General features: G+C 38.4%; 1 protein-coding gene across 1 annotated transcript in view; it reads left to right on the top strand.

The window, feature by feature from the left end:
* SMPD1 (sphingomyelin phosphodiesterase 1) overlaps positions 1-12,265 on the top strand; it is a 376,572-nt gene that overhangs the window by 298,428 nt on the left and 65,879 nt on the right. The window lies entirely within an intron of this gene.

The raw sequence follows: 12,265 nt of genomic DNA, 5'->3' as shown, positions 1-12,265 counted from the left end.
GCATACAGGGCATTATCAGAGCCCTCTCTGATGAACCTCCTGCATATCCACAAAAGAAACAGCACCAGAATTACCCATTCTAAAGATTTAAACCTTGCCTGTGATATAAATAGGACCTGCTGGAGAGACAGATATGTATCCTGAAGACCACCCTATATCTGGAACAGGCTTCCCATCCATGTGAAGCACATTTACTGCATAACCCAATTCAAGTGCAACTTGGGCAGTTGGATGATGTGCAGGAAATTCATCCCTGGTTTGGCACCTATGTCTCTAATGGGCACAGGCAACCTGTAAATGGTTCATCTCCCAGGCCCCTGTTTGTAAATGTTTCATCTCCCAAGCCCCTGCTTACACTTATCAAGGGTACCAGAACTTGTCAGAGATGTGGGGCGCATGGCTATGCTTACAAAGGCCCTTGTGGTCATCATACCTCTTAACTGTACTGAATTTCAAAGTATTTACTGGTTTTGAGGGCAAAGTAATGGAGTGCCATGAATTTCTGAGTGGCCCTTTCACTTCACATGTTTTTTTTTTTTATTTTTGTTTACAGTTTTGAGTGATGGCTGATGTCATCACACATCAGCTTCTTGCCTGTCTGTCAGACTTAGAGACTGTGCTGGGAGTTTCAAACCATTGCTTAGTACTAGTGGTTGTTATGTATCAGTCGGTCTAACACTGCCTGCCTAGTAATTAAAAGAATCATCTGTGTTAAAGGTATACAAAGCACCTATTCCAATCACAAGTACTTGCAAAAACATTTTTCAAAATAGAATAAACTATGAAGCATAAATAAAAATACATAAAAATCATGTTAAATTCCTTTAAAATTTATATTAACAAATCTGCTTTTTCACTCAGTATGGGTTTGAGAGATACTTGGTCTTTCAGACCCGGGGGGGGGGGGGTGATGCATTTAGTTGCAACTGCCAGACAAGTTCTCTTTTTAACAAATGGCTTTGCCAATCACCACCCCTAGAATGAATCTGCACTTTTTCCAGTATACCAAAGCTAAACTTAACAAAATTACTACACACAACAGAGTGCCTGTGCAATGCATTAACTTCCTTTTTCTTCCTGATCTCATAAAGGTGTTCATAAATTCTTGATTTCAAAGCTCTCTCTATCTTTCCCACATAGTATCCTGAGCAACTGTCACATTTAGCTAGGTACACTAGTTTGTTGGTATTACAATTCCCTTTCACAAAGGAAACCTTGGTATGCAAAACATTGTCCAAAAACATTGTTTTCTCTTTCATAATGTACATACAATATGCACAACTACCACAAGATGTGACACAAGTACCAACATTTTTGTCTGTTTGTTTAACATTTTCTAAGATATATTTAAAGTTCCTACCAGTTTTGCTTACAAAAAGGGGTTCAGGCCCAACCAACTGGGAAACTTCATTATTAACTTTAAAAATACACCAGTTCTTCTTTATAACGTCCCTAATCTCTTGAGAATAAACATTGTGTTCCAATACTAGGGCTTTTTTGTATTTGTTGTCTCCCTTGTTCCTATTTTGATTAGTAAAATCCATCCCTAACAGGGGTGGATACTTGGTATCCCTACCTTTCCTTACTTCTTCAGAAATACTATACACCATCTTCTGGGGATATTTCCTTTCTATAAACATTTTCTTCAGTATGTCAAACTCCTGGTCCAGTTCTTTAATATCAGAGGTCATTCTTACCACCCGTATGGCCTGACCCTTTACCAGTCCTTTCTTCTGATGGTACAGATGGTTGCTACTGCAGTGCAGGTATGCATTACAAAAGGGTTCTTTCCTATAAAGGTTGGAAATGAATTTGTTGTGCCGTTGGGAAATCTTAACATCCAAGTAATTAATACTCAAAAAGTCCCAAAAATGTGTAAACCTAACGTAGCAACTGTTACTATTCAAATGTTTCATAAACCCACTAATTTGGTCTACTGTACCATCGCACAGAATAAAAATATCATCCAAAAACTTCACATAAAGATGTAGGTGCTTGGCAAAGGAACTCTTCAGAATAAATTCATCCTCCCATCCCAGCATGACAATTTTGGTATAGGAGGGGGCACAGGCTGCCCCCATCACAACTCCTCTGATTTGCTGGTAAAATTCACCTTCAAAATGGACGAAATTATTGTCCAAAATGAGTTCCATCAGCTCAAGTAAGGGCCTAATCCTGTCTTCTGAAAGGGAAGAAAATTGTTGCATGGAATTATAAAAGCGTTCCATCCCCTCAATTTTAGGAATACTAGTAAAGAGGTCCATTACATCACTAATGAGGAAGATAAGCCCTTCCTTCCATAAATCCTTTTTTAATTTTCCTAGAAATTCCCAAGAGTCTTTCAGGAGATGGGGGTCCTGGTCACTACTTCTTTACACCATTTGTCCACAAGAATGGCCAAGGGATGAGTCTCACTCCCCCTATTAGTCACAATAGGCCTAAAAGGAGGTTTGTCAATGTTCTTGTGAACCTTTGATATACCGAAAATATTCGGTATCACTGGCTTTTTCTGTTGTAAAAATTTGTAGGTGTCCACATCTATCCTATTTTCTAAAAAGTATTAAAAATCCAACCTTTGATAGGCTATTGTAATCTCATTTTTAGAAACAGGGGAATAGGTATCAGTATGACTGGTTGATGAACTTCAGCTAGTTTATAAATAAGATGAATGTGAGTGTATTTTATCTGAAGAAGTTTCCATCTGAGGTGAAAGCGCTTATGTGATGTGTTTTAATAAATTAAAATAATAGTATTTTATTCACATTGAAGTCCGGTTAATTTCTACATTTCTTTACTGATTTGGTGAAGTTTGGGCCATTTTTTTTAGTCAATCTACTGCCTGCCTACTACTTATGATATGGCTACCAGCGCCAAAAGCTATAGATTGTACATTCTCAGAGTTTATGGCCATTAGTGGACAGTGTACAGTGGTACCAGCTGGGAAGTTACGGTCTGGTCAGCAGGATGAAAGGTACGTCACACGACTTGCACCCGTTGTTGTTCTGTTGTGAGTGGTTGAGCGAAAATGAAATACTCCATATTCTTAAACAGTGTTCAAGGAAGTCGAGAACTGTTAGAAATTACCAAACCTGATGTTGAATCTTATTCTTTCACTGGACCTTGCTTTATGACAAAATTAGTGTGCTTTTCATTTTATCTGCTACAGCATGCCATGTGATCTTTGCACACACTTATAGAGCACAGTAAATAACAAGATTCTGTTAGATATAGAGTATACAGCTTTAATACAAATCATCTGGCAACACTACTAGTGTTAGTTTTTACAGAGTTGTCTATTTTCAGTATTTTACTATTTATACAAACAAGTTTTTGACATTCTTGTATGTAGTAGTACTTTAAAGGTTTCCTAGAACACTCCCCACCAGTGATGTTAAGTCCTTCCTGACAGCTGTTTGGTCCTTTAAAATGCATTATGTGACGTTTTAATTAAGTATAAAAAGGTTTTGTTATTTCTTTGTTGTTTGATGTCAGTCTGAAGAAGTTCAGTGATTTTTGAACGAAAAGTGGATGTTAATTAAACACTTCACATTTTATTTTACTGCTTGGTTCCTCTGTCGTGGTATTTTGGCGTTTTTTTGAGTTTGTTGCTGTTTTTCGTTGTTCCAGTTTATTAACCTTCTGATCATGACAAGGTGCTGAATAACTGCAAAAAAAATTAATACAGACTTGTAGAACTGAAGACATACATTTTTAAAATATGTGGGAACTAGACGTGATTTTTAGGGGCGTCCCTGACTCTGACTAAAACTTCTGCTCTGTCCCTTCTAAAACTGGCAGTTTGGGGAGAAAGGCTTGTAGATTATGTTAAAAATGATTGCAGACTGCTTTTACTAAAGAAAATGCATGTTAATTCACATTTCCTTTTTCTATTTTCCATGCTAACACAACCGATAGTTACAAAGTGTCACAAATACAGGGCTTTTGTTTCCAATTACTTCTGGATTTCTCCCTGATTTTGGAAGCAAGTATTTGAGAGCTTTGAGCTGAAGTAAAGAAATACAATTCTTTCAAGAATTTCTGTGCATGGAGGACCACAAGTGTATTTCTCATTTAGAAAATGTCCCAACTTGAAGGATGAGAATGCTTTCATGACTTATTATTTTATATTTGTAGTGGGTTTCTGTCAAAACTGCTACATGTATTAAATACAAGTGCTCTGAGTTCTAATTTCAGCACTGGTTTTAATGTTTGGTCTGCTGCTCCAGTTTGCCCATTGACGTCTCTAATGTTTGCTCATTTATTGGCACAGTTGTAGAGCCAATGAATGAGGAGATCACCCTTATTCCATGTGTGCTAACTTTAACTGTACCACTTTAACTGTACCACTACCCTGACCCTTAACCTCAACACTACATATAGGATTCTAAACATCCTTTCCCTAACACACACACACATATATACTTCAGATGTACAACACCAAAGCATATAAATGCATCTATTTTTAACATAGTGTAGTTATGTCAAGGATACCTGTACATAATGAAGACTTGCAGTCACAAAAACTGGCAGAGACCATGCGATCGAGTGGACTGTGCTAGGAGTGATTACATAACTTGGAGGCTTTGACATGGAGGGAATGTAGAGTGCACATTCACATTTGCATCAATGCACCTCATAGCTGTGATATGGGCACAGCTGGTAATCCATACAAGGGCCACACACAGATGTGTGGCAGCAGATTTTCGGTTATAAGTGGGAAGGAAGTGGGTTGATGAGACAGTTGGCAGGCAAGCAGGGGAACACACAGAGGATGATGGGAAGAGGAATGTGGTGCAGGGGTGGGGAAAGAAGCTTTTTTTGAGAGCACATCATGGGGGATACTCGTATAAACTACAGGATGCCGTGAAGGAAGTGAAAAAGAAAGTCTGTCTACTAGGGACACCTGTGTGGTAACTGGTAAGTAGTAAAGTGTAATTGAGAGTCCGTCCAGTTGAGGTGATCGAAGATGCATATGGTATTAGAGGGGAGGCTTGTGAGATTCCAGTGGAAGCTAAACCTAAAGCTAGGCTGCTGCGAATCTCTTTGAGATAGGAGCAAGTTTTAAGTCTTTTCTGTGGAAAGAACACTACAAACACAGATATAAGATTAGATGAAGTTCCATTGTAGTAGTTAAAAGGAATGAAAAAAGCAGTAATCTTATATCCGTGTTGGTAATGTTCCTCCCACAGGAAAGGGAATCGTGGTGTGTGTTATTCTTATCCTTTTGTGTTGTTATTGTTTTTTGGATTTTATAGGTCTTGAATATATAATAGACTGCAAAAGGAGTATGCGATATTTTCTGTTAGTAAAGACAAAGAGATTGCTTGCATGCAGAAGAAAGAAGCAAAACTTAGTTAAGACCAGAACTGCAGGTAAGAACGTCTGTAAAGAGTGTAACGGCTCTTGCTTATTTTTCAAACATATGTTTCAAGAGTAGCTTTGAATAATTCACTTGCATTTTGGAGTAACAGTTGATGTTCAGTGCCTGCTGCTGTTTTGAGTCTCAGATTTCTGAGTTTATGTCTTCTTTTGCTGGGATGATGTTTTACAGCTGGAGAGAAGTGCAGTTGAGTTGTGGGAGACCAGTAACAGTTCTGACATACATTCTTCTTTAGGGATTTCGACTGGAGGTGGGGGAGGGAGATACAGATGCCAAGATAATGCAGTGATTGCTTTGTGTTACTTTTTTGAGATACAACAGAAAGATTCAACTGACTGTGTAACTATATAGTGGAAATGATTGTAAAACAAAAGTCTGTGTGTATTGTTTATATTCTAGCTCTCAGCCTTCCATCTCCAGAATGTGGAACAAATGGGCAAAATGTGGAACACTTACTAACAACTTCAACTAGGAAGTTCACAGAATGGATAGAATGAGTTACATTATACTGTTCTTTTGTTACATTTATATGATTCAATATCATTTACTGTGGATATTAGATAAAAAAATTATGCAGTGCTCTATTTTAATGCATTAATAGAAACAAAGTTCACACAGGGGATTGAGTGGATGTTGAAGGCTATAGGAGGTTGCCCTAATATTTTGTGCGCCTTGAGATTAGAAAGCTGGGCTTTTTGGGCTTTTTCTTGTCGGGTAGTTTTAATTTCCAGAGTGATGCATTTTATTGTAAGAACATTTAGCCACTGCTGGTTAGTAAATTACTTAACCTGACAATGCCTTCCTCAAACTGTTTTTGTTTTGTTTGTTTTTTTCAACTGTTTCTTTGTTCAGGTGTGCGTAGGTGTTTTTGCACCTTAATTGAAATAAACTATCTTAATTCCTGAGTTATCCAGGACTTAATGCAGGTGTGTTGTTTAAACTGAAGAAAGTAGTTGTTTGCAGTAAGAACAGGATAAGCATATATAGATTTACAACACATGCAGGTAATGACTGCATATCCTTTGCAGCTTGGAAAGGGGTAGTGGGTTGGCAACAGAGTTATATAGTATTATACAGAGTATGAGAAATTTGAGGAGAACATGGGTTTGAGATAGAGATAAGCTTTTCCTAGAAAGATGTGGTTCATTCACTTAACTTATTATTGTAGCTATGGATTTGAGTTACAGACAAGTTGTTTCTATGAGATTGTGGTTCCTATCCAGGTAGCCCAATCATACTCTGTGTAAACAGTTCACTGATATTTTTATATTGGCTTTGATGCTGTAGAAATTATCATTGCCTTACATTTAGTGTCAGTATCTTCAACATTATTTTACTAAATATGTTGTGCCAGTGGAACTATATGTCCTTTGCTCAGTACAAGCTGCCCTCAAGTTAATTAATGCACAATATTTTCCAGCATTTTATGGATACAGTTGACAACATGCAGTTCTTTCAAAGTCTACAGATGAATGTTTGTGTCAGAGTAACTTGGTTAACCATGACTAATATTGCCTGCTGAAAGCTAATTACCTCTCCCATAATTTTCTTAAACTTATTAATAGTAGTTTTAGGTGGAATATAAATACATGCCAGTGTAATCCTTTAAAGCACTTTGATTGTCCCAGGATGGTTCGCATTTATTAATCCTGGCTTGTTTAGATTTATACTTTTATTTTCTGTAGTACTGGTAGTATGTCATTATGTTCAGTTGTAGGTCTTCCAAACAGTGATGGTGAAAGAAAGCAAAGACATTGAAATACTTTGTTGTAACATTTTTAATAAAGGCAGAACTAAAAAAAAAAAAAATAGCTACTGCCAAAAAACATGCATATTTTGTGTTTAATATTTTGTCTGTTCTTCTGTTTGTGTTTGAATGCTGGTGATATCCCACAATTCCATTGAAGTGGGTGGGGTTATATAATTGTGTATGCATATTTTATGTTAATCAGCATACAGATTCTTGGCTAGTTGTACCTACTTTTTATGGCCCTTTGTCCGGATTTTTGATGTTTCCAGGTTGAGAGGTGTGGTGGTCGTTATCCTAGTAAACACCTATGCACCTATGAAGCTGTGAACATATAAAAACTACAGTGAACACCCGCTGGGGATGTATGAGGGCCCCCTTTAAAATTGATGCCCGGCACTAGCTTGCGAAAGTACTGAATGAGGCCACTGCACTCAGCAGTCTGGCAAGCTAGTGCCAGAGTGCTGAATGAGGCCACTGCATCTCCCTATCTTGCAACCAGTCCACGCACAAGTACAGTGACCTGTGGATGCACTACCTGGGCTTGCTTCACCAGTGAGAGGCAGGCTTGTTTTGGCACTACATCTTTGGCCTATCATCTGTAGCTGTAATTGCCTTCTGGTGTCAAGCTTTAACTGTCCCGATTACCATTTTTTTATTCAAGATGGCCTGTCTAAGGAAGTGTAACAGGCTTTCCAGGTGGTAGGATAAGTGCAATTAATTCCGATTTGTTCTGTTCTGGTTTAATAAAGTTTTATACTCATGTACTAATTTGCTGTATTTTTGTCCTCCCCTTTATATTTTTGTAGAGGGTCAACTGTGATGCAGGCTGTGATGAGGTAGCACCCACTTTGCCTACAGCGATGTCCCCTGCACTGCCCAGGCCTGCACTTCTGCAGGGTGATGAAGATCTCCATGTTGAAGTTAGGAGCATATTAATCTATTGAAGGCAATTTCCACAAATGCAGAGAAACTGAAGCCAGTCCACCAAAACTGTCTTTGACGAAAGTGGAGGTTGCCTTTCTCTCCACTGTTGTGTGACCTTGGAGTTGATATAAATAATTTTGGGGGGTGTGGGCTTGTCCCCCTGCAAAAAAATTTGTTTCAATGATCACTGAAGGTGGTTTCGGTGAACTGGTTTTGGTTTATTTCTGTTCATTGAAACCATTTTCAAGGGATTGACATAGATCAGTTGAAACTGACTTAGAGGATGCACTGGTGGCTTCTTTGTCCACTTTATGGGAGGAAGCAGAGATTCCTTCTCTGAGAGTTGTGAGGAGGGATCCTTCTGAGTCACCAGTGGGAATTTGGCAGCAGGTGTGGACTAAGGGGTACCAGTGGTGGGATGCCTACATTAGCAACCTGCAGCATCTCCTTCTGTGACTGGTTGAGTTGCATGGCTGTCCTGCCGCATTCCATCTCACATACCACAAGAGGTGGTGCCCATCCATGATATCACCACTAGAGATGACTGATATCTTGGTGGGTTCTCCTTCTGGCAGGACAAGCAAGACCCTTCATACTCCTCCCTATCCGGATCACCATGCTCCCTTCCTTATGAGTCAGACTACATCCCATGTCTGTAGTATAATCTCGCTCATTACCATTTGTCCACCACTCTCACTGTCTATATCTTTCCACTGTTGCCATCTTTTCATGTGTCCATAACAACTCTGTCAGTCTTAGTTTTTGTTGTATGGTAGGTTACCTGCTCTTGCTACCCGCACCTGCTCCTTGCTACTTTCCCCCTCTACTCTGAAATTAAATGAAAACATATGCCCATTCTTCTCCCACCTGTCTTCCCTTAATGTTTCTTTCTCTGTAGTTCTCTGCTTGCTGTTTTCTATTTCTGATTTTAATGTCTCCCCATTTATTTGATTCCCATGTTGCAGCTATGGGGGTCATTGCTGCATATGGGAACATGCTTAGCATTTGGCATGCCACCTGCTTGATTCTCTCCCTTGTGTCAGGGGACCACCCATCACATGGTCATTCCAGCAGCTTGGCTGCTATCATTATTGTGGTCATGGGGTTTCATAATGCAGACTTGTGTTTAGCATTGCAGCACCATGCCAGCACTTCTGCATACCTAAGCGGTGCTGGACTGCATCTATGCTATTTACAGCTGTGCTATGGCATTAAACTTCTTTCTGAACACCCCCCCCCCAATGTGTTCATTATGGTTGCTTAAGAAGTATCTTAAGTTATTAAAATGGAAATTGTGTAATTTTATGTTACTATGCTGGAACAGTTACTGAATGATCACTTATATTGCATCAAAGCATATTTGGCATTGGAGAACTTAGTAGTTCAACCTTCAAGATTAGACACATTTTGTGCATGAACAAATGTATCTGTTTTTTAGTAAATGTAATTGCAGTTAAGACTGCATATTCTTTTGCTGATGAACTATTATTGTAAAGGGATTAGTTATGGTAGATATTTTAACTTACGTCAGCAGTTTCAAGGAGAGCCATATTAAAATCTGGCTACAAAATCACTTTGCTTGTATGTATGTTTGTATTTACTTACTTACTTTTATCATAAATTTATTTTTCATTTGACAGGTAAAAAGATCTTAAACATGACATACAGACCACATGTAAATATTTCTTTGGGACTGTGCATTGATTCATTGCTGCCCACAATTTCAGGTAATGGGATATGGAAGCCATAACTTGATTAGTAAAGGTCTCGCAATGGAAAGTGTATTGATAGCTCTGTCAAGTTGGGGAGATGGTATATATGAGATGAAATTCCACCTGCCTAAATACATTTTAACAACCACGGTGTTATCCTGTTTAATTTGGAAACTACTGTATACTTAACTTTAGATTTATTATGAGAATGAATCCAAGAGGGAAACCAAGTAACACATAGATTGTCACACATTGTTACTGTTATTATGGCTGCATTTCATCTTTAGGTATTTTTATGTGAAATGGTCTGTTCATCTAATGTAGCGTGCATTGCACATTTTAAACTATGTCTGAAAGTTTAGTCGGGTATGGAAGTTTGCTAACTATCATGGAACATAAATAGGCCTTTTTATTTGTATCACTGCAGTGTATAATGTGAGACATACGCAAGAAAACAGGCTACACAAATACTCAGCACACTTCTGGACTGTTGGTAAATGCAGGCAGTTTTTATAGCAGGTTTTGATCTGCCTGAACCTTATTTGCATAATACTGTTTTACTCCTAAGTATAGCCAGAGGACTATATGGTAGATATACAGCTGCATAACATAGAATAGTCAGATAACTATTAATAATCAGTGACAGACATGCCCCTGAACAGAGCACACATTAAAGCAGTGGAGAGTTCGCTCGCACAGCTGCTGGATGTCAGAGCTGTAAATGGCCTCTGACACTTATGGAGATCAGTTTGTAGTCTAGTTAAGTTTCACAGTGATTGCAGTTGCTAGTGGTAATGTCTGTGTGGATGCATGAGTTTCTGAAGTTTAGGCAGGGCTATATAGACTGAACCAGGATGATGTCATAACTCTGTTTTATATCTTTTCATGGAAGACTAGGAAATTCAGGCAAAGAAAAGGTATGTTTTTTTTACATAAAAGTATTCTTTTTTAGCTGCTGTTGGACTAAAGCATGTACTATACATAAAAAAGTAAAATTATTGTGTCATTCCTTGTGTTTCTAACTCGGCTCAGCATTTTATTATCATTCTTTACTACAAAAGACCACTTTACAAAAAAAAAGACATGCACCCTGATTGTATTTCATCTTAAACTGCAGCTTAATTACCTATAATTTATGTAGCAAAACGTCTTGCATTCAGATTAAAAACATTCTCTCCGGCTTTTATTTATATATAGCTCCATATAACATACCAGACTGATTCTCATGGTAGAAATAAATTGATCTGGATTTCTGTCCACTCATTTGGTACAGAATCTTGAATGAGATAAAGCAACGTATGCAAGCAAAAGTGTTCACTTGTTTCAGTACATGCTCAGCTTACTTTCAAATAAGAAAACAAGACTGACATGACAGTGATGCTGTGATCTTATTTACTACATTAATTTATACAACTTTCAAATTCTGTCTCAATGAAACTCTATTCAGAACAAAGTACTTTTGTTCCTGGAGCTTGAATCCTTTACTTTTGTTTCATAGTTTTTTTTTTTTATTTTTGTTGTAACCACATATGACTGCATAAGTTGATGATCTACTGCATGGCCAAGCATGAATCCAACAAAATCATCAAGTTCGCAGATGATACCACTGTTGTAGGTCTTGTCAGAAATGGTGAGGAAACAGCGTACAAGGATAAAGTAGAGCATCTGATAGGGTGTTGCGACAGCAACAGTCTGGCCTTAAACGTAAGCAAGACCAAAGAATTAATAGTGGACTTCAGGAGGACTCAGGAGATACATCTACCCCTTGAAATTAAGGGGATGGCAGTAGAAAGAGTCAAAAACAACAAGTTCCTGGGGGTGCACATCTCAGATGACCTATCCTGGTCAACTAATATTAGCCACACAGTGAAGAAGGCACAACAATGTCTGCACTTCCTACAGAAACTGAGGAAGGCGCACCTGTCTCAGTCTATCCTCAAAGCCTTCTACAAGGGGACCATCGAGAGCATCCTCTCAAATAATATCACAGTTTGGTATGGTAACTGCAAAGCATCTGACCACAAGGCTCTCCTGAGGGTAGTGAGGACAGCAGAAAAAGTCATTGGTTCCTCTCTCTCATCCATGGATGATCTGCATGAGACTTAGTGTGTAGGAAAGGCTAGGGAGGTAATCGACGATCCCACTTACCCTGCCCATTGCATGTACTTCCGCCTTTCCTAGGCCAGGCGGTATCACAGCTTACACTGCAAAACATCTAGACTGAACAGGAGTTCCTTCCCACTATCCATAAGGCTGCTGAACTTGAATGCCAGGCATGACTGCAAATAATCAGATTAGTATGCCACTTGCTGTGAAGTATCATCTATAGTATCATCTATCAGAAGTATCATCTATAGTATCATATATCAGAAGTATCCTCTATAGTATCATCTATCTATAGTATCATCTATCAGAAGTATCATCTATAGTATCATCTATCAGAAGTATCATCTATAGTATCATCTATCTATAGTATCATCTATCAGAAGTATCATCTGT

Source organism: Protopterus annectens, chromosome 5.part1 (assembly GCF_019279795.1).
Source record: "Protopterus annectens isolate FY-2018-M chromosome 5.part1, PAN1.0, whole genome shotgun sequence".
Lineage (NCBI taxonomy): Eukaryota > Metazoa > Chordata > Ceratodontiformes > Protopteridae > Protopterus > Protopterus annectens.
Note: the sequence above shows the minus strand (reverse complement) of the source record. Positions and strands in the feature narration are given on the sequence as shown.